The sequence below is a fragment of the Leptonychotes weddellii genome, chromosome 7, assembly GCF_054177405.1.
Source record: "Leptonychotes weddellii isolate Sample4059 chromosome 7, ASM5417740v2, whole genome shotgun sequence".
Lineage (NCBI taxonomy): Eukaryota > Metazoa > Chordata > Mammalia > Carnivora > Phocidae > Leptonychotes > Leptonychotes weddellii.
The window spans coordinates 31215451-31242653 of NC_138375.1; the positions used below are offsets into that span (position 1 = coordinate 31215451).

Sequence of the window (27203 nt, forward strand, 5' to 3'; positions counted from 1 at the left end):
TTGGGCGGTGTCGCCGCTTCCCATCCATGCTGTAGGAGGGACTCTCTCTGCGAGAGGGTCAAACTCCCCTCCTCCAGTGTCCGCGATGGGTGTCCCCGCGCCGCGCACCCACCTCCCTCCAGCCCCCCCTTCCTGGCTGCCATAGAAACCGGCCTATGAAGTCCGGGCCCGCGTCCCGGCGCCTGACCGGCCCCAGGCCTCCTCCCCCGGGCCAGCCCCCCGCTCCCGATTGGTCCTCCGGGAAACGCTGCGGGGCGCCTCTGTTACCCCCCCCTCCACCCCCCCTCCCGCCGCAGAGCCGGGGCCGGGGCCAGCAGGCGGGGTTTGCCGGGGCCGCTGTCGGTCAGGTCGGCCGTCCCTGACAGCTCCAGGAACCTCCCGCGCGGCCGCGGCGCCCGCCACCCACGCACCCACCGCGCGGCGCGCGCTCCAGCGCCAATCGCTCGGAGCTCCTGGCCCGGCGCCGCCGAGCCCGTGAGCCAGGCTCGCCACGAAGGTAAGCGAGGGCCGCGGGGCTCGCAGCCAGCACCCACACCCCGCCTGTCTGTCCTCCGCCAGGTTGCTGAGCTGGGGAGGGGGGTGCTGCGAGCGGCGCCCGTGCCCCGCGCGAGCCAAGGGGGAAACGGAGACACGACTGCCGGCGGGGCGGGGTAGGGGTGGAGCTGGGGTCAGGAGAAGGGTAGGCGCTCCGGCGGGACGGCCCCTCTCGGGCTGCTCGGCGCGCGCGAGCAGAAGGCGTTGGAGCGGGAGGCGCGGGTGTGCCGGCGCGTGCGGGCCGCTGCCTGTGCGGTGCGTGGCGCTCCTGGGTCTGGGCGCGCGTGTATCCCCGCGCCCCGGCGCGGTACGGGCTCCGCGTCGGTGTACGCGCCCGCACGGGAACCCGGGAGGACCGCTTCGCGCCTCGCCCGGCGCACACCTGGCGCGGACCAGAGCCCCAGGGCGCGAGCCCAGGTGTAGACAGTCCGTCCGGAGCGCTGGGGACTGGCGGCGAGGGCAGTGACTGCGAACGGCCGTGGCCCAGCACACCCCACACCACGACGCTCCCTAAAGAATCGTGCTTCTTTTGAAGACTGCACAAGTAAGGAAGAACCTCGTCTCCTCTTCCCGATGTCCCTTCAGGAATATTAGGAGCGTCAGGATGACCAGGAAAGGATGGCAAAGGGGTCTTTAAAATGTCATTTCTGGTCAGCTTTGACACAACACCTGGGCAGATGGACAGGTCAAGGGAACAGATAAAGGTGCTCTTAGGGCAGCAAAGATTCAGCCGTCCGCACTTATTTCTTCCCTTCCTTCCCTCCCTCTTCCTTTCCCTCCTTGCCTCTCCTACCCCTACCCCCAACCCACCCCTCCCCCCCGTTTTCGTCCTCCGGAGTTTAGTAGACAAGAGGGCTCTCTGTTAGACCCACCCTCCCCCACCCCATTTCCTCATCCCGTTTCAAAATGAGAGCAAATGAACCACGTTCTAAGCTCTTCCCCGTGCAATTCAGACAAGTTTGGAAATTAAACAAATCGCGTTTGCACTTGAGACCGCGGGAATCCAAAGGGGAAACAAACAGAACCAGACCAAAAAATCTATTCCAAGTTAAGTCAAGATTTCAAGGGGGGAATCTAAAAGGAATATTTGTTTATGGCAATATGGTGTGTGTGTTTGAAAAATATGTATCACTCAAGCTTGCATCATCAGTATTCAGTGTGATTCACAGAAGCGCTTCAAAAGCTGGTTTCTGTTAGTGTTGCAAAAGCACTTCTAATTTTGGTTGCCATGGTAACCGAAGAAGTCGCCCCGCACCGTTGAGACGCTGCCTGGCTGGAACCAGGAACTGTTCTTGAGATCTCCTCACGTCCCCTCATGTCACCATGGTAATAATAACTGAGCTTATAAGATACTTGCTTCTTTTCCTTAAAGTACTAAAAGCCCGGGCATGTTGTTTTTAAATTTTATCTTTTCAGAGTTCGCAATTTGTGAGACAAATCTTCCCTCTCAGACAACTGAGTGTAAACACTGCCCTGCAGCCAGTCGGCCCTGCAGGCCCAGCTCTCTTCCCAAAGCGCACTGCACTAAGGGGAGAAGCCTGAAGGAGGAGAGTGTTTGATGTTAAAGGAATCCTGGCCTGGCACCAGGCTCCCTCCCCATTTAGCATTTAAATCTGGAGTCCTAATTAGCTCTCTAATTGGGAGATGGAAGAATGTGGGTGGGGGTCCCAGAAGGAGGCGAATGGGGGAAAAGCTAAGTCCTGCTCTCCGTGGACTCCTGTTTTGTGTGCTGTTGAATATGCCTCCATGGATTTATTTTTGGCTTGACCACTGTTCAGTGGTAAGCCTGGAAAACCCTTCAGAGAGGCCTCCTTCTGTGTTAGGAAAAAATGTGGATTGGATCTTTAGTTTGAGGTGTGTGCTTTTTTCTAATAACTAAACTGCATTTAAAATAAAGGCAGGTTTGTATGAAATCTAAATTTCCTGGTAATAACTACGGGTAGGCCATAGAGCCTTCTATGCTCTTGGTTTAAGCTTTAGGGTTTCAGTTGAGATGGATTCATTTGGGGGCAGCAGTGGCATCATTCAGATACTTTCATTAGCAAATGTTGGTGTCTTTAAAGAACCATAATTACTGGGTGCCTGGGTGGCTCAGTTGGTTAAACGACTGCCTTCAGCTCAGGTCATGATCCCGGAGTCCCCCAGGGACCCCCGCATCAGGCTCCTTGCTCAGCAGGGAGTCTGCTTCTCCCTCTGACCCTACCCCCTCTTGTGCTCTCTCTCTCTCAAATAAATTTAAAAAAAATAAAAAATAAAGAACCATAATTATTTATACATCCACAATTCCTGAGCAATGAATCCTGTAAAATCAATTTTGTACATTGATGGCACATGACTGGAAAATTTGAAAACCTCTAGACTTACAGTTTTAAAAAAAGAAAAAAACATTTCGTCCCAGTAGGTTAATGTTTTCAGCCAAATATATAGTTTCATTTTGAGAAATTTAAAAATTAAAATATAATGTGAAATCCAACTTCATTTTTTGAATCTCATTGTAGTATTTCAGTAAGGACTAGAAAGCCTTAATTCATTGGCTGATTTCTTTCAGTTGTTGAGAGGACCAGTTGTTTATAAAATTAGCCTCATTCTATTGTTTTCATTTCCTATTGTCATTCTAGAAAAAGTTTTCTAGGGGCATCTGGGTGGCTCAGTTGTTAAGCATCTGCCTTCCGCTCAGGCCATGATCCCAGCGTCCTGGGATCTAGCCCCGCATAGGGCTCCCTGTTCCGCGGGAAGCCTGCTTCTTCCTCTCCCACTCCCCCGGCTTGTGTTCCCTCTCTCACTGTGTCTCTCTCTGTCAAATAAATAAAATCTTAAAAAAAAAAGTTTTCTAGAATTGAAGTTATATATTTCAAGAGAAAAAATATTCAAATTACTTACAAAGGCAATAGTCTACAATTTGAATTAAGCAGATCACAGCTTCTAAAATTATTTTCTCCCAACAACTTCAAAGATAGCTCAGCCAGTATTATACAGTATACTGAGGAGTATTAACCAGTTTTACAGATGAGCAAGTTGCGTTCAAAAGACTCAGGTCATTTCAGCTAACCACATGAAAAATTGAGAGACAAAAATACATGAGGGGCAGCTAAGACTTAGAGAAAAACCAGGATGAAAAGAGAGACAAGGTAGGAATGGTGAGAAGAATTTAAGATTAGAGAGAATAATAAAACTAGGGAAAAGGGAGTCTTCAGTGAGCAGAAAATACACAGATTAAGGGAAAGGGAGTCAAAGAGAAAAAGTCAGGTGCAAAGAGAGTTGCACAGAAACAGACACACAAAACCAAGATAGAGAGCAGGAAACTAAAAAGAACTCTTCATCTTCCAAGGAGAACAGAGAGCTTGATGCTTTTCCAGAAAGCCCAGGTATCCCACTTAGCAAACTCCTCTGACTTATGTCAGAGAACCCGAGGGAGGCCTGATCTGGGCGCATGCTGGCCCACTGCCTCCAGTCACCCATCTCCAGGCCTGCCACGGAGCAGCTCACCATTCTGTCTTCCCAGTCCTGAAGTCACCAAGAAAGCCTACATCTCCATTTGTTGGGCTCATTTAGCTGGGATAATTTATAGACACACTTGATTATGTAATTGTAATTTTTTACTTTAAATTACAAGTTTTGACTTTTAAAAACTGCTTGTTATCAAATAATCATCTAATTTTATGAATTAGAGCATTATAAAAGATTCTAACAAAAACAACAGTCCCCCTCCTTGGATACAGTCACTCTCTGCTCTTGGCTGTTTGATCACTTCCCTCCCTATTGCCGAATAATTTGCATATGTGGCTGATCTTGATTTGTCAGTTTCAGACAGAATCTATGTGCTTTCTCTTATTGTAGGGGTGGATATAGCTCTCTCATCCCACCCCTTCCAACTTCCCTCCCTTTATTTTTGCAACATAGTTGGTGGGAAGAAATCAGCCAGGGCACCGTTGGCATAACCTTTTATTTGAAAATGCCAGGCATAGGAAAGCCCTTAAGAGCATCTGGCTTGGGGCAGGAGGGCTAAATATTTCCTAGGACTTTAGCCAGATCAGCCAAAGTTCGGCTACTGTCAGGAATAGTTGATCAAGGGTGGCTCTTGGGAGAGGGAGGAATTGCTCTCACAGATTAGCATGCATTGTTTGCGTGATTTGGATTTTATACAAGGGAATGGGGAGGAATAGTCGGGCTAAGTCTTATGGGAAGGTAAGGAGCCAGAGCTGCAGGGGACAAGGCCTTTTTTGAATGATTTGGTTGCTGCTCTTTGGAATCATGCATGCTGCCAGGCCATTTTGCATTCCATTTCTGTTTTCTTACCACTTTCTGTCTTTTAAAATTGATCAGTGCTCTCATTCATATAGGATCATTCCCTTAGCTCTACTAATAGTTTTTATACTCTGTGCATTTGCTTTATGGGACATGTGGGTTTTAAAATGTAAATTAAAGCACAAAGACAGCAAATTTGCTATAGACTAATCAATGATGTGATGGCCAAGTCTAAAATGATGAGGCATCTTTCATGCCAACTATTGGTAACGAGCAAGGTAAATATTTCTCTAGAATGTAGTCTTGTTCACCCTCTTGTTTTGCAGGTGAGATAACAAACCCAGAGATACTAAGTGTGGGGTCATTTCTCCTTACTCCATGCTGGGCATGGAGCCTAACATGGGCCTTGAACTCACACCCGGAGATCAAGACCTGAGCTGAGATCAAGTCAGACACAACCAACCAAGCCACCCAGGCGCCCTCTCTTGACTCTCTTTTAAACACTCATTCTTCCACCCTCTCTCTCCTTGACTACCTTGTCTTATATTCCTTTTCTTTTTTTAAACCTTTTTTCTTTATTATAAAGAAAGATTAGGGATGCTGGGGTGGCTCAGTTGGTTGAGCATCCCCCTTTGGCTTGGGTCGAGGTCCCAGGGTCCTGGGATTGAGCCCTGCCTACATAGAGCCCCGCATTGGGCTCCCTGCTCAGCAGGAAGTCTGCTTCCCCCTCTCCCTCTGCCTTTCCCCCTACATGTGTTCTCTCTCACTCTCTCTGTCAAATAAATAAAATCTTTAAAAAAAGAAAAGAAAGATTATACTTCTTTATTATACATTATGTATTATAAAACAGTACATATTCTAGAGATAGCAAGAAATAGTGGTTAAGTCTTATTTTTTTTTAAGAATTTTTTTAAAGATCATATTTATTTATTTATTTGAGAGAGAGAGAGGAGAGCACGAGCTGAGGGTGTGTCAGGGGCAAGGAAGGAGCAGAGGGAGAGGGACAAGCAGACTCCCTGCTAAGCCACAGAGTCTGACAGGGGGCTGGATCCCATGACCCTGAGATCATGACTTGAGCCGAAACCAAAAGTCAGACACTTTAAATGACTAAGCCACCGAGGCACCCCAAGTCTTATTTACTTTTTAAAAAAATTTTTATAGTTAACATACAGTGTTATATTAGTTTCAGGTGTACAATATAGTGATTCAACACTTCCATACAACACCTGGTGCTCATCACAACAGGTGTACTCCTTAATCCCCATCACCTATTTCATCCATCCCCCTACCCACCTCCCCTCTGGTAACCATCAGTTTGTTCTCTATAGTTAAGAGTCTGTTTCTTGGTTTGTCTCTTTCTCTTTTTTTTTTTTTTCCCTTTACTTGTTTGTTTTGTTTCTTAAATTACACATATGAGTGAAATCATATGGTATTTGTCTTTGACTTAATTAACTTGGCATTATACTGTCTAGCTCCATCCATGTTGTTGCAAATGGCAAGATTTCATTCTTTTTTATGGATGAAGAATATTACATTGTATATACATACATTATTTCTTCTTTATCCATTTATCCACTGATGGATACTTGGGCTGCTTCCATAATTTGGCTATTGTAAATAATGCTGCTATAAACACAGAAGGGCATGTATCCCTTTGAATTAGTGGGGTTTTTTGTTTGTTTTTTGGCAGTTAATACCCAATAGTGCGATTCCTGGATTGTATGGTAGTTCTATTTTTAACTTTTTGAGGAACCTCCATACTGTTTTCCAGAGTGGCTGCACCAGTTTGCATTTCCACTAACAGTGCATTTTTCTCCACATCCTCTCCAAAACTTGTTTCTTGAGTTGTTGATTTTAGCCATTCTGACAGGTATGAGGTGGTATTTCATTGCAGTTTTGACTTGTATTTCCCTGATGATGAGTGATGTTGAGCATCTTTTAATGTGTCTGTTGGCCATCTGGATATCTTCTTCGGAGAAATGTCTGTTCATGTCTCTTGTCCATTTTAAATTGGATTATTTGTTTCTTGGATGTTGAGTTGTATAAGTTCTTTATATATTTTGGATACTAACCCTTTCTTGGTCATGTCATTTACAAATATCTTTTCCCATTCAGTAGGTTACCTTTTAGTTTTGTTGATTGTTTCCTTCACTCTACAGAAGCTTTTTATTCTGATGTAGTCCCAATAGTTTATTTTTGCAGGTGGTTAAATCTTAATTCTGGAAATAGCTTGCTGCATTTGAATCCTGGCTCTGTGACTCACTTACTATGTATGTGACCTTGGGCAAGTAATTTGATCTCTGTGCCTCACCTTTCTTTGGCATAGTAACAGCACCTACATTCTAGGATTATTGTAAGAATTAAATGAGTTGGTTCATGTAAAGCTCTTAGAATGGTGCCTGGCACACAATAAATGTCATTGTTGCTGGTATTATTATCAAAAATAGAGAAATAAATAATTATTTTTTATTTTATTTTTATTTATTTTTAAAGATTTTATTTATTTATTTGACATAGAGAGACACAGCGAGAGAGGGAACACAAGCAGGGGGAGTGGGAGAGGGAGAAGCAGGCTTCCCGCAGAGCAGGGAGCCCAACGCGGGCTCGATCCCAGGACCCTGGAATCATGACCTGAGCTGAAGGCAGACGTTTAACGACTGAGCCACCCAGGTGCCCCTAAATATTATTTTTTAAATAATTTTTTATTTATTCATTTGAGACAGAGAGATAGAGAGAGAGCAGGAGCAGTGGGGAGAGGCAGAGGAAGGGGAGAAGCAGATTCCCTGCTAAGCAGGGAGCCCGACGTGGGGCTCAATCCCAGGACCTGGTGATCATGACCTGAGCCAAAGGCAGACGCCTAACCATCTGAGCCACCCAGACGCCCACAGAAATAAATATTAAAATGAAAGAAATAATCATCTATAATTCTATCTCTAATCCTATCTTTAATCCTAGTCAGAGAGATTACCATTAACATTTCAGAGAGTTGTTTTTTTGATAGTTAAAAACAAAGCCAAAAAAAATTGAGATATTGTACATACAATCTTATTTGTTGCTCTTCCCACTTATCTTTATGTTTTGAGCTTTTCTCCCACGTTGTTGGATAGTCAATATTCTTCTGTATGGCATATTTGTTTTCTGTATTGATCCTAAGACAGAGCATTACAAATTGCGTTCTCAGTAAGTACTAATAGTCTGGTAAGCCAGCCTTTCTTCTGGACCCTTTGGGCTTGGAGAGGTGTAAAGAGAGGTCCTTCCATCATGAATTTGAGAAGCCCCCTGCAACTAAGACAGATCTTATCTTTTCCTATGCAGTAGAAACATTCTGGAAATGGCACCTGAAAAGTGTGGACACAGCAGAATAAAGGAATACTCATGTGGGAAGATGATGGAGGAGTATGGGGGTGACAGGGCAAGAACCAGAATGGAAGTAACGAGACATGACTCAGTGGGGCCATCAAGCTGGGAGGTGTGGGTCTCCATACTGCACAGCAAAGGCCAAAAGAAATGTAGGTCTGATGTTTTGGTTTTTCCTTGCAACCTCAGAGATTAGGTGAGGCTGGGAAGCCAGTGAGAAAGCTTCTGTGTGTGGACACTTCCTGAAGGCTGGCTGCGTTGATCTCTCCAGTCTCCTTCTGGGAGATCTGACCCAGTTTGGCTCTTCCACAATCCAGGACAGTCACCTGCCTGCTTTACTCATGCAGGACATGAGTGGCCAGAAACAGCCACTTAGCAACACTTTCAGGGTTTTGGAATTAAGCCTTGAGCAGCCCCAGTGAGGATTCGTGCCTCCTAAGAGCACTGCATGGAGCATTGTGGCAAATTTGTGTTAGTGGGTTTGTGTTCTGTCAAGTTGCACAGGCCAGAGAATTGCTATCTCCCCAGGAAGCAGAGACGATATTCAGAAGAGTGTAGGCTGGGTGGCGGGCTTTGGCTAGAGACATTTTGTAGGTAATTTAGAAGGTAAAGAGGTGTACTTCTGTCTTGCCTAAACTCAGGCTTCCTTAAGAATCACTCTCTTTGTGTAGCACATCTCATCCACGTGAAAGCCACTCTGTGTGGTTTGTTGATGACTGTCTGCCAAGGAAAGTAAAAAAGATTTACCAAAGCTCTAAAACAATTGCATTGGTTAATATCTATAGGAAGCAGGGCATCACATGTTTAGAGGTTACTATATAGCAATGCTAAGTAAGGAGACTCTCTGCTCGCTGTTCTTCCTCCTGCTCTCGTATTTCTCATTTCACTGTCTTTAGGTGACCGCTACACCTCGAGACAATGTCCACACAGGAAGAAAGGGAAAGCAGCTGTGCTAGTTACTTGGTGTAAGCGAAGAGTCTCCTTACTTAGCATTGCTATATAGTAACCTTTCAAAGTGTTATGCCCTATTTTATCAGGAAGCACAAGTTATCAGAAATCCCTTACTAAGGTCGCATTATCCAGAGCTGTGGCTCCTGGCCAGTGTTAGCTGTGGGAGAGAAAGAGAAAGTGGGCTTTCCAGCTTCTATACCAGAAGAAGTCAAGGAAGGGAGAAAAGAGTTCGTAAAGATGTTAAGTGAGCCAGCCCGTAATGTTTGCCACACTGTCACTTAATGATATGGTGCCCATATGTCCCCATATTTGAGGGATAACCCTGGTTTACACGTGTTGTCCCAGTGTGATTATTAATAGCAACCCCTTCTATTCTCAAAAGTATCCTGGTTTAAATGACAAATTCTATGTTCACTCTACTTATTGAGCACCAGCTATTTATTGTAGGCTCTTGTTAAATAGTGGTTATTAATAAAAAAGATAGAATGTAACCATAAGATAAATAATAAGCCTGTGTGGTACAGGGAGTAGATGTGTTGGGTTTATAGGAAAAAGAGATGAGTGAATCGGTAAGTGAGTTGGAGTGAGCTGATTGGGTTGGAGATGAAGTATAGGGGGAGATGTGACACCATGGCATGAAAAATAAATGGATTGGGCACAGTTTGAAAAATGGAAAAGTTTATGCGCCAGGGTTTGCGTTGAAAAGACTAACATGGGTTCTTGGGTGGCTCAGTTGGTTAAGCGCCCATCTCTTGATTTCGGCTCAGGTCGTGGTCTCAGGCTGTGAGATGGAGCCCCATGTCAGGCTTCACACTCAGTGTGGAGTCTGCTTGTCCCTCTTCCTCCTCATGTTCCTCCTCCCCTCACTCCTGCACACTTGCTCTCCCTATTTCTAAAATAAATAGATAAATAAAATCTTTAAAAAAAAAGACTAACAACAAATAAGTTTTAATGCTGCCTTTGTTTAAGTGATGAACACTTTGTAATATGGGATACAATACTAAGATACTGATTTGGCCTAAGTATTTTGAAGACTTAAGACACAAACTAAAAAGCCATTTATATATTAAGTCAAATATACTCTTCTGCCATCACAAAATTTATCAGAGAAATTTTGCATATGTGAAGAAACATTAGTTTCTAGATTATTATCTTGCAGAGCATGTAGTAGAGTATGACCTTGAGCTATTTAGTAACAAAGTCCTCCTTAATCAAGATAAAATATTGGCATCTTCCAAATTTTCTTTTGAGTTGATTTGAAATGAAAATATTTACTTAGCTGTTTGTTGTTTTTTTTTTTCCTTAGCTTGGTTTTAAAATCCCAACAATTTGTTTTACATGTTCATTCATTCCGTTGGGCTGGTTGGTGGGCTAACATAGTGGAAATAAACAAAGTAAGGAAATTTGGATCTTGTCTTGTCCCTGGCCACTAACTAGTAAGTCTCCTTCCTCTGTGGATCTGTTTCTTGAATACAAAATGAGAGATTAAATAATCCTGTGGCTCCTCTACTTTGTGTTCCTAAGAGTCCATGAGTGTGTTTGGGTTATCGAGGGAAACCATGAAACAGCCAATCTGCTTGTAGTCTCAGGTCACTTTGGTTTAAGGAGGTGTTAAGAAGTAAGACTGCAGAGGAAAACTGACATGAGGCCACAAAGTGCCTGACTGTCCATCTAAGCAATTTGCCATTCATTTTTGGCAGAAGGAAGGATTTTCTAAGCATCATGGAAGGTCAGTGGCACTCAATGGGTTGGAGGGAAGAAAGACAAGGGAGGAAAAGACTTGTTTTATTCCAGGTTCTGAGCTTTTTCGCAGTGTTCAATGACCTAACACAGTTCAAAGAGCAATGAGGCTTAGCTCACCTATTTCCGGGTTTATGTCCTGAGAAGTTCTAATGGCACATCACGGGTCTGATCATTCCGACACAGTCTACTGGTGATGGTCCAACACCAGCCCTCCCACTCCCATTCTGCTGCTACAGGTATCCCCCACTTTTCGGAGTTCACGGTACACCATTCCGCTTTTACAAAACATCTACATTGGTACCTGTTTTCGCTAACCCAATGAAATCCAAAGAGGATTTTGGCTTTTATGAAAAGAGGCAAAAAGTGAAAATGCATTCAGCATTGGTTTTGCAGCGAGCCATTCTAGAGGCGGCGCACCCGGAGCGGTGGCAGAGGCCCTACCCAACTCCTTCCCTGGGAACTACACTCCGCATCTCAGCCTCACGCCACCAGAGTTTCCAACAGTGGTCTGTGAGCATCTGTGCTTTATCTCAATTTATTTTGTGCATCCGCTAGCAAACTGTGTCCGAAAGTATCAGAAAAGCCCAAGAGGAGCTATTTTTTGGGGTCTGGGAATGCTAAAAAAAAAATCCCATAAAAATTAATTGGTAATTGCTCCTTTACTTTATGCCATTTCAGCTCATGAAAGGTTTCGTAGCATCCCTCTATTTTCGAAAAGTGACGGAACCCTGTATCTCCTTTCTAAATGACATCGCCAATATTCTACAGCCATTTCCCTATTACTTTTATTTTTGAAGGGAAAGATTTAGAATCTAGATAATTTGCCTGTTCAGTCATCCCAACCACTTTGTGTTCAGGTTTTCTCTTGAGAAGTAATGTTATCAAAGAGCTGAAGAGAGGGGCACTCCAATGTCATGCTGCCACTCTCAGAGGTAACCACACCGTGGATTGTGGTATTTAAGTTGCCTGTTGCGGTGGTTATCCCGGACTGATGTCTTCAAGGTTCCAAAGACTGCTGGTCCTGACCCGTTCCACGATCCCATCCCTGACCACCTTTAATGTGGTTTGGAATTATTTTGGAATTTTTTTTTCTCCTTCTAAGTCCTCATCTTTACCTCCTGTCCAAGTATCTTATCTTCCCCATTCCTAAAAACTCATTTCTTTTTATGAAATCTTCCTTAGGTAGATTTTTATTTTCTCAACTTTTCACTTGTCAGATTTAGAATCATCTGCTGAGCACTTCCTACTTTAGCTAACTGATGGAAATGTTGAAAAATATTCCTCCCTGTGCCATTCCCAGGACAACTCATTGCTTTGTCCAAAATTGCTCAAAGCGCTGGGCTTCTGTGGCTCTTCTGAACCACTCATAGGTAATAGTTGTGCTCATACCTCTTTCAGAAGCTATGAAGATGTTTGCAGTACCAATATACATTGTGATATTGCAACAGGTCTGCTGGTATGTGGGTTAAAATATACCATTTTAAGCATTTCCACACAGAAAAACAAAAACAGTTGAGATTTCAACTGAAATCCATTAAATTTATAGACTCGTTTGGGGGAGAGTTTACGTCTTTATGATAGTGAGTATTCCCTTATCAAACATGGTATGTCTTTCCATTTATTAGATCTTCTTTTATGTTTTCCAGTAAGCTTTCATAATTTTCATAATTTATGTCTCTCTCAACTCCTTTGTTGGATTTATGCTTAGGTATCTCATGAATTTTATTGCTACTCACGTCAATGAAATATGTCTTATTATTTCCTTATTATTACCAGATTATTATTGGTGAATACAAATGTTATTGAATTTACACTAATCTTGTCTCCAGCGACCCTATTAAACCTACTTAGCAGTTCTAAGGGTTTATGAGTAGGGGCTCTGGGATTTTCTATGTTTAAAATCTGTGTCTGCAGGGGCGCCTGGGTGGCTCAGTTGGTTAAGCATCTGCCCTCAGCTCAGGTCATGATCCTGGAGTCCTGGAATCGAGCCCCACATTGGGCTCCCTGCTCAGCAGGGAGCCTGCTTCTCCCTCTCCCTCTGCTGCTCCCCCTGCTTCTCTCTCTCTTTCTCAAATAAATAAAATCTTTTTAAAAAATTAAAAAAATAAAATCTGTGTTTGCAAATAAGAACAATTTTATTTCTTCCTTTTCAGTATTTAGTTATTGTCTTCTTTCATTGGCTAGAGGCTCCAATAAATATTAAATAGAAGCAGTGTCAGCAGGCATCCTTGTTTTCCTGATGTTGTAGAGAATGCTTTTAATATTGAGCCACTTAAAAAGATATTTGCTATAGGTTTTTGGTAGATAGCCTTAATTTGCTTGAGCAAGTTCCCTTGTACACCTAGTTTGCTAATATTTTTATTAAGAATGAGTGTACAATTTTATCAAATGTTTTTTCTGTACCTCCTGAGATATCCTTTCGTTTTTCTCCTTTAACTGATTTATGTGTTGAATTAAATCTACACATCTTCTATTGTTAAGCTATGCTTATATTCTTGGGAGAAATTTTACTCAGATAAGCTTTTATAAATATGTTGCTAGCTTTGATTTAGTATGACTGTTTTGCATTTTTGGTATCTATGTTAGGGAGTGAAATTGGATTATAATTTCACTCTCTGGTACAGTCTGCCAGACTTTCAGCAGGAATTCTGTTCCCAAAAGGCCTGAGTAGTGCTTGTAGCTTGAAGTATAGATTGTTTCTTCTGTGGTGTGTACATGTACAGCAAAGAGTGCTAGCTCTTCTTACTCATTTATAACTTCCTTTGAGGCATTTGGAATCATTTAGTAGTAATGATAATAATCATGACTCATTTTGGACTTTCTCTGTATAGATTGTCATTCAAAAGCACAGGGTTATCTAGTGTTTCATCAGGTCAGTTTGGATACTTGCAGTGGTGATAACAAGTCCATTATGAAGTTGGGAATAAAGAATAATTTGTGTAATAACTATCACTGATGTTCATCGGACCCAATGGTTTATCTAAAAACAAAGCACTTTAAAGGATATTCCTTGCTGGGGAGGCCTGGGTGGCTCAGTTGTTAAGCGTCTGCCTTCGGCTCAGGTTATGATCCCAGGGTCCTGGGATCGAGTCCCGCATCGGGCTCCCTGCTGAGCAGAGAGCCTGCTTCTCCCCCTACTTGCTCGCTCTCTCTCTCTCTGTCTCTCTGACAAATAAATAAAATCTTTTCTTTTTCTTTAAAGAATATTCCTTTCTGATTCTCCTGCCTGCTTTTGCTTCTGACACTGATTCATGTCATGCCCAAGCTTGGACTTCATGGTGATTGCTGGTGCCTTAGAGCATTATGTTCCACAGTAGAATCCACCAAATGGAGGCAGCAAGTGGAATCAGGCAGGCTTGGATGCCGTGCTGGCCCTGCGACAAATTCCTTAACCTCTCTAAAACTTTAATTATTCCATCAGTGCAATGGGAATTTTAATATGTCTTACAGAGTTTGTTATAATGATTAAATCTGTAAGAGAGCAGTGTCTGGTATATTGTAAATGCTTAATAAAAGTAGCTTTTAGTATTTTTTTCCCTGTTAGAGTGAATAAAATGCTAACAGTAATATGCTGGCACCAACTAAAAATATGGCTTCTTTCAAATGCCCTTCAAAACGTGCTATTAGTTTCTAGATTTTAAGTTTATGTTATAGTGCCTTTCATATATTCTGTCTTAACTCTTTTTCTTTTAACAAATATTTATTTGGTGCCTCCTATATCCTAGGACTAGATGCTGGGGAAAATTGAAGATATGAGATAAATAAGTAGCAGAGATCAGTCTAAAGAGACCAAACACAATTAGAATATGAACTGATAGAACATAAGATCTGAAATATCAAGATGGACTATAGGATAAGATATGAGAATACCAAGATATGAGTTCAGTGGGACTACTGAGGAAGAAGCAACTAACTGTCTAGGTAAGTAGAAGAAAATACCAAGAAGATGATATTTCAGCAGGGTCTTAAAGGCTGAAAAAGGTAAGGAGCAAATGTGTCCCAGGCCGAGCAAGCTGGGTGTATAAAACTACCCAGGCATGGAAGGATACTTTATGATAGGAAAGGTAAAACTTTAGGAGTAAATTGCATAATTGATTCAGATGTCAGAACTTCCCTTCAGGACTGGATATGTAGCTCTCAGTCTTTGAGCTTGGGGGAAGGGGACCAGGGATGCTTTGGAAGCCCAGGTAAACACTGACCCTCGAGTGTCCTAGAGGTTGGATTTAATTCACTGCTAATTAGTGCTGGTTTCAGCTCCCCTGGGGAAGTGTAAACATAAAGAAGGAAAGGAGTCGGGAGAAAGGCAAAGGCAAGTGCCGGATGTGAGTATTTGCCGAACTGTCAGAGGAATTGAGAAGTGCAGAAGCGGTCTTCAAAACAGAGCAGGGATTATTTTGCATGCTTTAAAATAAAGCAAATTCTGCTGGAGGCTGCTAACATATCACACCCTAAAAATAAAAACAAAGGAATATGGAGCCTTTTTCACTCTTACTGTGATCATTTTAACCTCAGTGACCTTCCAAAGGGAAGCCATAACTGGGTTGTTTTTATTGTCTGTGGGCTGGAGCAAATGCTGGTGTATAAACATTCTGATGCTTCCAACTCAAATAGCCTTCTTAGGAATGTCTACCCACATTTGAGGTGTGCTTCACTGGGAACCTTAGAATGTTGTATAAAAGCAACAGGGCATCTCACCAAACTCCACAATGTTTCAGAAATTTTCCAGCCAGAGGTGCTTTGGTTAGGGGCACTTGTAACAAACCTGCCCTTCTTTCAGGAGGAAACCCTTGAAAGAGTTTTGGGGGTGGTGTTTTTAAAATTTTTTGCCTTTATTTTTTCTTTATCATAGAACAGTTGTTAGTAGTGGTGGTGTTGTTTTTCCACCAGAGAAGGATATGAAAGAAATATCTATGTCTGTATCTTCTGGGATCCATGCTACCTTTTAAAATATCTGTACAACTCAGATCAATTCAGGCAGCATGTACGAACTCCTCCTGGGTATTTGGTGTCCAGAATCATGAAGTTAGTAAGATTGAGGACCTGCCCCATAGAAACCTGCATTCCAGTGGGGAGGACAAATATGTACACAAGTAGCACAAATACTAGACAGAATTTGAAGATGTTCAAGGAAAACACAGAGTTCATGGGGGAAATACCAGAGGAAGAGCTGAATTCTGCTTAGAGTATTAGGAAAGGAAGAGAAGGGAATTGAAGCTACATTTGAATAAGTAGAATTTTAACCATTAGATGATTGAAATAAGAAAAAGAATGGAATGAGCCTCTTGTAAAACAAGAATGTAAAATAATTGTTGTGCTTAACAACAAAATAAATCTGTTATAATTTGTTTATTAATTCGTCTGTTCCATAAACAAGTACTGACTACCTGCATTGTGCCAGGCACCACTTAGAGAGAGAGGTGAATAGAACATCCTTCGTCCCTGCCTGCAGTACTCTCACTGTTGACACAGACCGACAGAGAAGTGCACACAAGGACAGATGTCCACAGAGAGGTGTATGAAGTACTCTGAGAGTACCTCCTACTTAAAGGAGGCAAGGAAGACTTCACAGTGGGATAGAGTTTGGGAGGTTCAATGGTGAATGGGTTGAAGAAAGCAGTCCTTGTAGAAGAAATGCCATGTACAAAGGCGTACAGGCACGAAGCAGCATGGGATGCTTGTGGGACCTCAAGTATGGCGCTATGTCTCAGATACAGGGCTCCATGGAGGGCAGGAAAAGTGCTCCTTGACCTTCGTAGAGTCCTTGGCTGGGTCTGAAGGTTAAACTGACAAAGATTAACAGGAGAAAAGCATGCATATGTATTCAGTATAAGTTTTATGTGACATAGGAGCCTTTATAAGGAAATGAAGACTCACAGAAGCAGTTGGACCTGAGTATTTTATGCTAGGTTTGTTGAGGAGTGGATAGTCATGGAGGAATATGATGAACTAAGGAGTACAGAGGTCCCCCCTTATCTGCGAGTTTGCTTTCCACATGGTTTCAGTTACCTGAGGTCACGTGGGGCCCAGAAGCAGAGGATTCTTCTGACTTACTCTCAGAAGCAGCCCAGGGCTCCATCGCCATCCTGCATCAGTCCCCTCACGCCACCTCCTCATGTAGGCCTTTTATCATGTTACATCATCACAAGAAGGGTGAGTACAGTACAGTAAGGTATTTTCAGAGAGAGACCCCATTCCTATAACTTTTATTACAGTACATTGTTATAATTGTTCTATTTTATTATGAGTTATTGCTCTTAAATCTCTTACTGTGCCTAATTTATAAATTAAACTTTACCATAGTTATGCATGTACAGAAAAAAACATAGTACATATAATATAGGGTTCAGTATTATCTGTGGTTTCAGACATCCACTGGGGGTCTTGGGACATATCCCCCAAGGATAAGGGGGGACTACTGTATGAGGTAAGTGTAGTAAATTGGGGGAAGCTTAGCAAGGCCCATTTGTTAGGATTCTAATTTTTGCCCCTTGTCTTCAGAGATAAGGATGCTCCTTTCCTCCAGGTATAGGGAGGGTACCTCTCACCTGAAGGTTTTATAACAGGTTTCAGGGAAGAAGGGCAAAGGGAGAAGGAAGTCAGACTGACTCTCCTGCTTAAAATATTCAATATATCAAGGTGCCATATTTGGGGTAGCAGGCCCTGAACCCTATCAGGGCATATGGAGGAGGGCAAGTGGGAGCAGGGAAGATGAGAAATGAGACTAGGAACAAAATCAAGAGCCAGATGTTGAAGAGCTTTCTAGACGGTGCAATGGTGATTGAATTCTATCCAATATTCATTTTAATGAAGTTAGTTTAAGTGGAGCAGTAATAACTACATTTGAGAAAGATCCTGCAGGTGGTTTCCTGGAGCATAAAGTTGAGCTGGGAAAGACAGGAAGTAGGAGGCTATTTCAGTCAACCAGGTCCAGCATGGGATTAAGACTATTAGAGAGCCCTCAAGAGCCCAAAATGCAATTTCGAATTTAAGCAAAGATAGCCATAAGATGTCTAATAAGACACAGATGCCTTGAAAAAAATATATCAAATATCAAAATATTTTAAGATTTCTATTGCCTCCTCCCTGCTGGTGCCCTAAAGCATGTGCATCTCTCCCTATTGTGGGATCCAGCCCTGCTCAGGAGGCAGCAGTCAGGGTGATGGGTAAAAGAAGTGGGGTGGTATTGAAGTGGGAGAATTTATAGCACTAGGGGAAGGCAAGAGAGAAACCTGGGATCGCGCTTAGGTTTCCAACTTGGCTGACAGGGTATTGGCCATGGCCTGCCTTTGGATTGCTACTACACATCATTCCTGATGTCTGGCAGAGGCCTCCTCCAAGGCAGGCATGCCTCTAACATCTGTTCCCCTTGCAGAGTCCCTCCATTTTTTGCACTTAGTCCAGGCTCCAACAAGTATTTTAAAATGTCCTCCTCTGAGGGTCCCAAGCAAATCCCTCACAGACCATCAGATCCTCAGAACAAGATTCAGTCTCTGATATAAGCACCATTTCAGCACAGTCCTGTCAGGGGGCCTCTAACACAAGCTTGGCTCAGGATAGGAGGCCTCAGCAGGGGCAACCAATCCTCTCACCCATCTCTTGTAGTTCCCTGGCTAGCGCTCCTCCATGCAAAGGTATCCTGGTCCCCTTACTCACTGTAGGACTGTGGCTCAGTGACAAAAAAGAGAAGATGCCGCCTGATGGAGACACGTCTTTATCCCAGCGTCATGCGTAATTAACCCACTCCCAGCCCCCAGATCTGTCTGGGGACAAAGCCCCAGGCAACAGCCAAATGTATCTCTGGGATTGTTCCTGAATATTCCGAAGTGTCAAGCACTGAGAAGAGAATTTCCCTTATCATCCTGGGCCTCATGTTCACTACACTGTTTTCTTCAGGTTTCCCAAAGCCCCAGCCTCAAAAGAAACAAAACAATATGTAGAGATACATTCTCAGATAGAGGTTTAGCTCCTCCTCCGTGTTCGTCCAGGCCCAGGGCAGGAGTCAGGTCCAGTAGTACCAGTGGTTTTCATGACCAATAACTGAGTGTCTACTTTTGCTTGGGAATGTATTCTGTAGTTAGTTGAGAACTATGTCACCATTTCAACGGCTTGATTTACTATGGTGCCGGGTTTCATTTCTTAGTCCTCTTATGTCTGGATTCAAAACTAAAAAAATCTCAGCTTTGGAGTGCTGGGCCAGACCATTTCAGTCAGGGGGCCCGGTGTATCGTACTGGGAATGAGTCACTTTTACATACGTGGTCATCAGAAGCCAACCACAATCCCCAGATATTGGTGGAGATAAATGTGTATTTTTATCCTGTAAGCCAAGAAAACCTCTGTTGTAATCATACTCAAAATAGCATCAACAACGAAGGCACATACAGAAGAATATAGAGTAAACTATGATAGAGCTCTTTGAATTCTTCCCCTTTCCCCCAATTTCATTTCCCTCCTCCCTCTTAACAGTTGGGAACTCATGCACCCAGAACTTTTCCTGCACTTTGCAGATATCTTTCCTTATACATGAACAGATCCCTGCTTAAGTGAATAGTGACTCTTTTCATGAAGCTCCCAGAAATGTGTGCATTTCCTGGACCCTGTGGCTGTCCCTCATGATCCCTTATCCTTACAACGATGAGTAATTCATAAAATTCAAACTAAAGTAGTAGAGGGCAGTGAGAGGGGAGTGTGAGCTGAGAATCACAGTGGAAACCTTGATGCGTCGTTCTGGATCTTTTCATGTTCAGTCCTTGACCTTCTTGCACTTTTATGCTTTGAAATAATATCTAGTCTCTGGAGCTCAAGCTTTGTTTCCGAGCTGCCCTGGGAGATGAGAGATCCTCATTGTCTACTTTGACTTGCCTCCTTGGGGAAGTAGTTTCGGGCAGAAATACTGGGTCAATTAGCAAGCACTACGGAACAGCTTGTAATTCTCAGGACTGGCTTCGAAAGCCTCCAGGCTCCCTGGTGGGCAACACTTAAACTGCCTCCTCAGCACTGGGTAATCACTTCTTCCATCAGCCCCAGAATGGTGCCCGCTCTGGGGAAGAGGGCGTCTCCAATTACATTTGCCTTTCTCTTCCTCAATCGTGAAGGTCCTGTGTGTGGACGCCTGTGCCGAGCAGTCCTTGGAGGAGTAAAGGCACAGCCAGACGCGGGAAGGCCCGGTCTCTCCTCTCAGAGAGCAGTTTCTTTTGCTTTTCCAAGCCAGGTAGGCCCACAAGATCTTTGGCTTCACCACTCCCGTTCTTCAGTGGATTTACATCATTATTTACCAGGCTCCCTGCAGATGAAAGGCCAGTCTGGTTTTGATGAATTTTCTCTTCACATGAAGTCCAGAATGACTGCATGATTTATGAATTTCCTGCCCCCAACCCAAGGTTTTTCTTTTCTTTTTTTTTTTTTTAAAGATTTTTTTAATTTATTTATTTGAGACAGAGAGAATGAGAGAGACAAAGAGCACATGAGAGGGGGGAGGGTCAGAGGGAGAAGCAGGCTCCCTGCCGAGCAGGGAGCCCGATGCGGGACTCGATCCCGGGACTCCAGGATCATGACCTGAGCCGAAGGCAGTCGCTTAACCAACTGAGCCACCCAGGCGCCCCCAAGGTTTTTCTGTTTCCCATCAAGATGAATACTTTTTTGTTTTAAAAAAGCAACTTAATCTTTGATCTCGGTATACTTATAAGTATAAACCTATAAAGACATGTACATGCCCTTCGTAACCATTTTCTTTCCTGAGAGCATTTAAAAATGTAGAGAGGCTGTATTTTATATGGACTGAATCTCTCTTTTCTGAAGACCTTAGGAATGGTTTTCTGTGAGGTGAGTTGAGGGGTTATCCTTTATGGAAACCGGGCAGGGAGTTTGTCCCTGTGTCTGCTGCTGGCTGGCCCTAAGCCAGCCTCCTACGAATTTTGAGTTGTTCTTCATGACAACAGAGGAAAAGCTGCAGCAGCTGAGATCAGATGTAGTGGCCACGGAGATGAAAGAACCGCTTTTTCCCTCTGGAATGCGAGATTGGAGTTTAAATGTGAATGGTGTCTTGAGATCAGTGCATTTGATACCTTTTAGTAATGCAGTAAAGGTATCTGAGATTGGGTAGAAAAATAAGGAAGCATTTGCTGAACGAGTGAATGCTTTTTGGAGGAGGTGAGTAAGGACAAGCTGTTTTGGGGAACTGTGGACAAGTCATGTAACGTCTCTGGGCCTTTGTCCCCTCATCCCTAAAACGAGGTGGGAGGAGAGGAGCACTGAGGTGACTTCCATTTCTGACCTTCCAGGATTGTGTAATTCTTTGTTCTATCCATTTTGGATAGTCTGGGCAAAGACCAGGAGGCAAAAAAGGAGAGAAAGCTGTTAAGAATGCAAGCAGGAGGGGCGCCTGGGTGGCTCAGTCGTTAGGCCTCTACCTTTGGCTCAGGTCATGATCCCAGGGTCCTGGGATCGAGCCCCGCATAGGGTTCCCTGCTCAGCGGGAAGCCTACTCTCCCTCTCCCACTCCCCCTGCTTGTGTTCCCTCTCTCACTGTCTCTCTCTCTCTGTCAAATAAATAAATAAAACCTTTGAAAAAAAAAATAATGCAAGCAGGAGGGGCGCCTGGGTGGCTCAGTCAGTTAAGCATCTGCCTTCAGCTCAGGTCATGATCCCAGGGTCCTGGGATCGAGCCCTGCATCGAGCCCTGCATCGGGCTCTGTGCTCAGCGGGAATCTGTTTCCTCCCTCTCCCACTCCCCCTGCTTTTGCTCACTCTCTCACTGTCTCTCTCTCTCTGTCAAATAAATAAATAAAATCTTAAAAAAAAAAAAAGAAGAATGTAAGCAGGAATAGAAGTTGCAAGCAGAGATGTGAATGGCCGAAAAGGGAACATGAATGGTCTGGAAGCAGAAAGTTTTTAATCCAAAAGCATGGTCAAGGTAGCTACAGAAAAGATATGGAGGCAGCTGGCTGGGTAGTTTGCATTAAGTGAATATTTTCTAGTGTAACATTTTCATTTTAATTCCTTTCATTATTTTAAATATATTTAAAAGTATACATTTAGAGTATACAGTTCAGTGGCTTTTCGTATATTCACCGAGTTGTGCATACATCACCACAATCAATCTTGGAATAGTTTCATTACCCTAAAAAGAAACCCTGCTCTGCTTAGCAGCATTCCCAACCCCTTCCCCAAACCCCAGTCTGCCACGAATCTACGAATCTACTTTCTGTTTTTATAGATTTGCCTATTCTGAACAGTTTATGTAAATCGGATCATACGATATATGGTCCTTTGTGACTGGTTTCTCTCACTTAGCGTATGTTTTCAAGGTGTTTCCGTGTCGTGGTGTATATCAGTACTTCATTTCTTTTTATTGATGAATGATATTCTATTGTCTATATATACCACCCTTTATTTCTCCCCTCATCAGCTGATGGATATTTAGGTTGTTTCCACTTTTTAGCTATTATGAATTATGTTGCTATGAACATAATTGTATAAATTGTACAAACTTACACAAATTTATAAATTGTATAAATTGCATAAAAGTGTAGACATGTTTTCATTTCTTGTAGGTATAGATCTAGGAGTGAAACTGCTGAGTTATGTGATAACTATATTCAGCTGTTTATTTATTTATTTATTTTTGGTGCCAAAAGGTGATTTTATTAAAGCATGGGGACAGGACCTGTAGGCAGAAAGAGCTGCTGCTATTCAGCTGTTTTAAAAGCTGACAGATTGTTTTTCAAAGTGCTGAACCATTTTACATTCCCATCAGCAGTGTACCAGGGTTCTAGTTTCTCCATATCCTAGCTAACACTTGTTACTATGTCTTTCTGATTCTAGCCATCCTAGTGGGTGTGAAGTGGTGTCTTGTGGTTTTATGCTCCCTGATGACTGATGATGTTGAGCATCTTTTCATGTGTTTATTGGCCATTTATATATCTTTTTTGGATAAATGTCTATTCGGATCCTTTGCCCATTTTTAATTGGATTATTTATCTTTTTATTATTGAGCTTTATTTATAGATTCTAGACACAAGTCCCTTACCAGATACATGATTTGCAGAATTTTTTTCCCATTCTGTAGGTTGTCTTCTCACTTTCTTGATGGTGTCCTTTGAAGCATAAAATTTTTAATTAATGATGGCCAATTTATCTATTTTTGTTGTTGTTGTTGTTGTTGCTTGTATTTTGGTATCACAGCTAACAAATCCAAAGTTGTGAAGATTTATGCCTATGTTTTCTTGTAAGAGCTTTATAATTTTAACTCTTACAATTGGGTCTTTGATGTGTTTTGAGTCAACTTTTGTTTATGGTATGGAGTAGGGGTATAACTTCATTCTTCTGTATGTAGATAGCCTTTTAATTATTTTTAACTTATATTTCTAGTTATTTTCTGAGTGGTTGCTCTAGGGCATAAAATATATATTTTTTTAACTTATCAGAACCTAGTTTAAATTTATACTAACATAATTCCAGTGAGATCTAGAAATTTTACTCCTTTATAGCTCCATTCCCAGCTCCCCTTTGTTTTGCTATTGTTATAATTATTACATCTGTATGTGTTAAAAATATAACATATTGTTATAATTATTACTTTGTATAATTTTATGTCCTTGAAAGAAACTGAGAGAAGGAAGGATAGCAAGTATGGACAGACTTGGGGGTTATTAGGAGCCCCTTAGGTGCAGAAATGACCTCTGCTTTGCTCATCATCATATCCCCTGCACCTAGAACAGTGTTTGTCACATAGTAGGTGCTCATCTAATATGTAAACCAATGAATAATGATCTCCATACAGATAATAAATAGACTCCCAGAGAGAGAGATCATCCCAAAAAGATGGGGAGATGAATAATGAAGAGATTAAGAGAATAAGATTACATGATTGTGGTGGTGTTGTGGGAGAGGTAATAATCACAGTAAAAAGTAAGAAGACAATGTCTTTCTCTTTCAGTGCCATGTATCTGTTGCTTAGCACAGTGTTGACATTTGGGAGATACTCAGTGAAGGTTGGATGAATAAATGAAGCATCCCATGGCTAGCGCAGGTCTTGGGGGATTAGGCAAGAGAGTTTCAGTCTTAGACATTCCTGTGCTCCCCAGATGGACACATTTTCTGCCTCTTCTCAGTGACCGTGGCTCTGCACTGGTGCTTCTTCTGGGGTTTCTCACCTTGTGTCCCACATCCCCACTGGACTGTCAGTTCCCTTTGTATGTTCTCATCAGAGTGTCCAGTCACTGAAGGAAGAGAAGGATAAGCCCGTTGGCTTAGGACTTAGCAGAGGGAAGACAGGATAAATTTATCATTAACCAAGTTTGTAGGGTGGAGGCTGGCCTATGAGGAAGAAGAAAGCTATTGGTAATAGACTGAGACAACTGAGAGATTCTAGACTTATTTAACTCATTCATTCCCCCACAATACCTAAAGAAAACCTGCTTTGTACTAGGCTAGAGATGTATATAACAAAGTGTTCAAATTTCCTTACACCAAATATTAAATCCAAGACATAAAGAAATTTACTTCATTGTAGTAAGAACATTCTGGTAATAACTATATAGTCCTTTATAGTGGCTAAGATGTCCAAGATTGGAGCTTCCCTGACTTGGCTTGAATCCCAGCTGGATGGAGTCACCTGATGACCTCCTTATGCTGACTAAAGCTCCCTTTCCTGTAAAATTGAGGTATTAGTACTTACCTTCAAGACTTCTGGATTAAATGGTTAGTACACATAAAGCACCTAGGACAGTGCCTACCACATAACATATAAGAGCTAACTACTATTATTGATATAACAATTACTATTTAAAAAGGACCACAATAGTTAATTGAGATCATCTAATAAATTTCAATACAATTTTAGACTTCCCATTATCCATAGTACCTAGCTACCTAGAAATCTTCTTAGTAGCAGCCATTTATGTACATAAGAATTTACTTATTTAAAAGCTTGCGCTGTTAAGAAGGAACAACCCTCTTCTTATCTATGTTTGTTTCATTTTGTTAAATGATTACTATGGCAAAGAGCTGTTTTCTACTTTTGAAAACCAGCTCCATTCCAGAGGTTACCAGAACAGAGGGGAACCCTCTGAATTATCCAGTGGATAATGCCAGCCCTCTGAATTATTATTCAGTTATCCACTGGATAATTCAGAGGGCTGGAAAGAAGTTGCTTTTTTTCAAATTAGGTTCATATGAATGAATTCCCATCTGAGATTTCAAAGCTGTGGCAGATCAATGGGCTCAGGAATCAAAGGCACCAAAGGTGATGTTGCTACTATAAATGTATAAGCCATTCAGAACACTAAAATTAAAGACTGTTCCTAGTTGGTTTTATCATGTAAAAGAGCAGCATCATTAAAGATTCTTTTTGAGGCTTAAAAAAAAATCTTTAGATCAGAAAGATACAGTAGAAAGGTTGAATGATTATTTCCATCACTGTATGCAAGAACCTTCCCCCCCCACCACCTAGGTGTTCATAACCCACTATTGCTTGGACCCCTAAAGTACAATTCAGGAGTTATTAAGATTTGTTTTACTGTATAACTGCAAGTTCCCTTCAGTCAATTGTTTTCTAGTAGAAGCATAGAACTTACTTCAAACATTGAACATTAGTACCTGATGTTCTTTTCTCAGCAGCAGATTGCCTCTGTTAAGTCATGCATGTGTAGTGAATGTTCAGAACTTTGGGTCCTGAATGATGCATCATGTGGAGAGGAAGTTGATGGCACATTATTGGTGCTTAATTTTTAAATGAATGAATGATGGTGGTGAAGGTGAACTGAAAATAAATTGATCATAAATAGGAGTCTCATCTAAATAATTTTACCCTGAATGATCCCAGACAAGTCATTTAGTTGGATCATTCCATGCCTCAGTTCCCATGTCTTTAAAAGAGTATTGATTAATATATTGTGGTTTAAAATGAAATTGTCAATTAAAATATTGATTAAAAAGTTGGTGCTCTTAGGAAAAAATAGAACTCTGTTAATTCAAAATAATAACACTGAAGATTCCCACTGTCCCGTTCACATGGTTACAGTAGGGAGCAGGGAACCAATCAAAACACCAGGTTTACAGTTGCTCAACCCAGTCATACACTGATCATCAGGAGAATGAGCACTCACTCTTATTTGGCCTGAGATTCCTTCCAGGGAGTGATCCTAACAAGTAAAACAACACAATGGATATGCAACTATGTGGTTATTCTTATCCTCAGGGACTATCCAGAGGAAGAGGAAGAAAAAATAAAGTAAGAGGAAGAAATAACACATATAAGTAGGATGATCACACTATATATCATGCAAACAAAGACACTTTTGAGAGTGAAAAAGCAGCTAATATTGATTACATTGGGAAATGCTTGGATAGTCTTAGGCAAACAGGAATGTCTCATTAGCCTGGGTCTATGCCATGCCCAGAAGCACAGTCAAGCATATAGGAACAGTTTAACCCTTTTTACCTGATTTTTTCCCTTACTGACGCCATCTTTTGTGATAAAACTCCTCCCAGCTCCTCTGGGTAAAACACTGGTAGTTCCACCTTCATTTGCTAGTTACAGCATCTACAGTTCTCATTATAAATTAGCATCACTGAGGCAATGAAGACCGAGATATATGCCTTCTGTTCCATTTGGTGAAATTACACCTGTATTTTGAGCTAATTTACTTATGTGAATGTTCTATAGTTATCCACTCCTTATCTTGTCTGATTCACTGTAAATCCTCATAATCTGTAGACAATGTCTCGAGTTTGCCGACTTGACACATTTTATTTCTACTAACAAACCTTGGTACTTTTCTTTCCCCCTAGCTACCACTGTCCCCTCAACAGTCGAAGGGGGTTGACATCTCGGCTGGCTGTACCCGTTAGAATAGCTGTGTGTTGTGATGGGAAAGAGGCAGGTCTTTTATACATTTGTTCAACAAATATTTAATTGAGCATTTATTGTGCGCCAGATACTGTTTAGAGCCCTAGATTTGTAGTGTAATCTGTGATCTATCAGCTTTCTAAATGGTATCTTTTTTTTTTTTTTTAAGATTTTATTTATTTATTCATGAGAGACAGAGAGAGAGAGAGAGAGAAGCAGAGGGAGAAGCAGGCTCCCAAGGAGCAGGGAGCCCGATGCGGGACTCGATCCCAGGACCCTGGGATCACGACCCGAGCCAAAGGCAGACGCTTAACCGTCTGAGCCACCCAGGTGCCCCTAAATGGTATCTTTTGATACCCAGAAATTTTTAGTTCTGATGAAGTCAAATTTACCAATTTTTTTCTCTTTTATGGTTTGTGGTTTTCGTATCTAGTCCAAAACCTTGCCCTACTTCAGGGTCCAGGATATATTCTCTTATGTATACTTCCAGAAACTTTATGGTCCTAGGTTTTATGTTTAGGTCA

At 42.2% G+C, this 27203-nt stretch overlaps 1 protein-coding gene across 3 annotated transcripts in view; it reads left to right on the forward strand.

Annotated features, from left to right (window-relative positions):
• Positions 1-298: 298 nt before the first annotated feature.
• Positions 299-27203, forward strand: part of NIM1K (NIM1 serine/threonine protein kinase) — a 59078-nt gene continuing 32173 nt past the window's right edge. The window contains exons 1-2 of one of the 3 annotated variants that reach the window (XM_081826096.1): positions 1405-1860; positions 14556-14751. The gene's annotated coding sequence lies outside the window, so the exon portion shown is untranslated. Of the gene's footprint in view, positions 497-1404; positions 1861-14555; positions 14752-27203 lie in introns of those variants that run through there. The other 2 variants (XM_006729712.3, XM_081826097.1) reach the window with 2 other exon arrangements.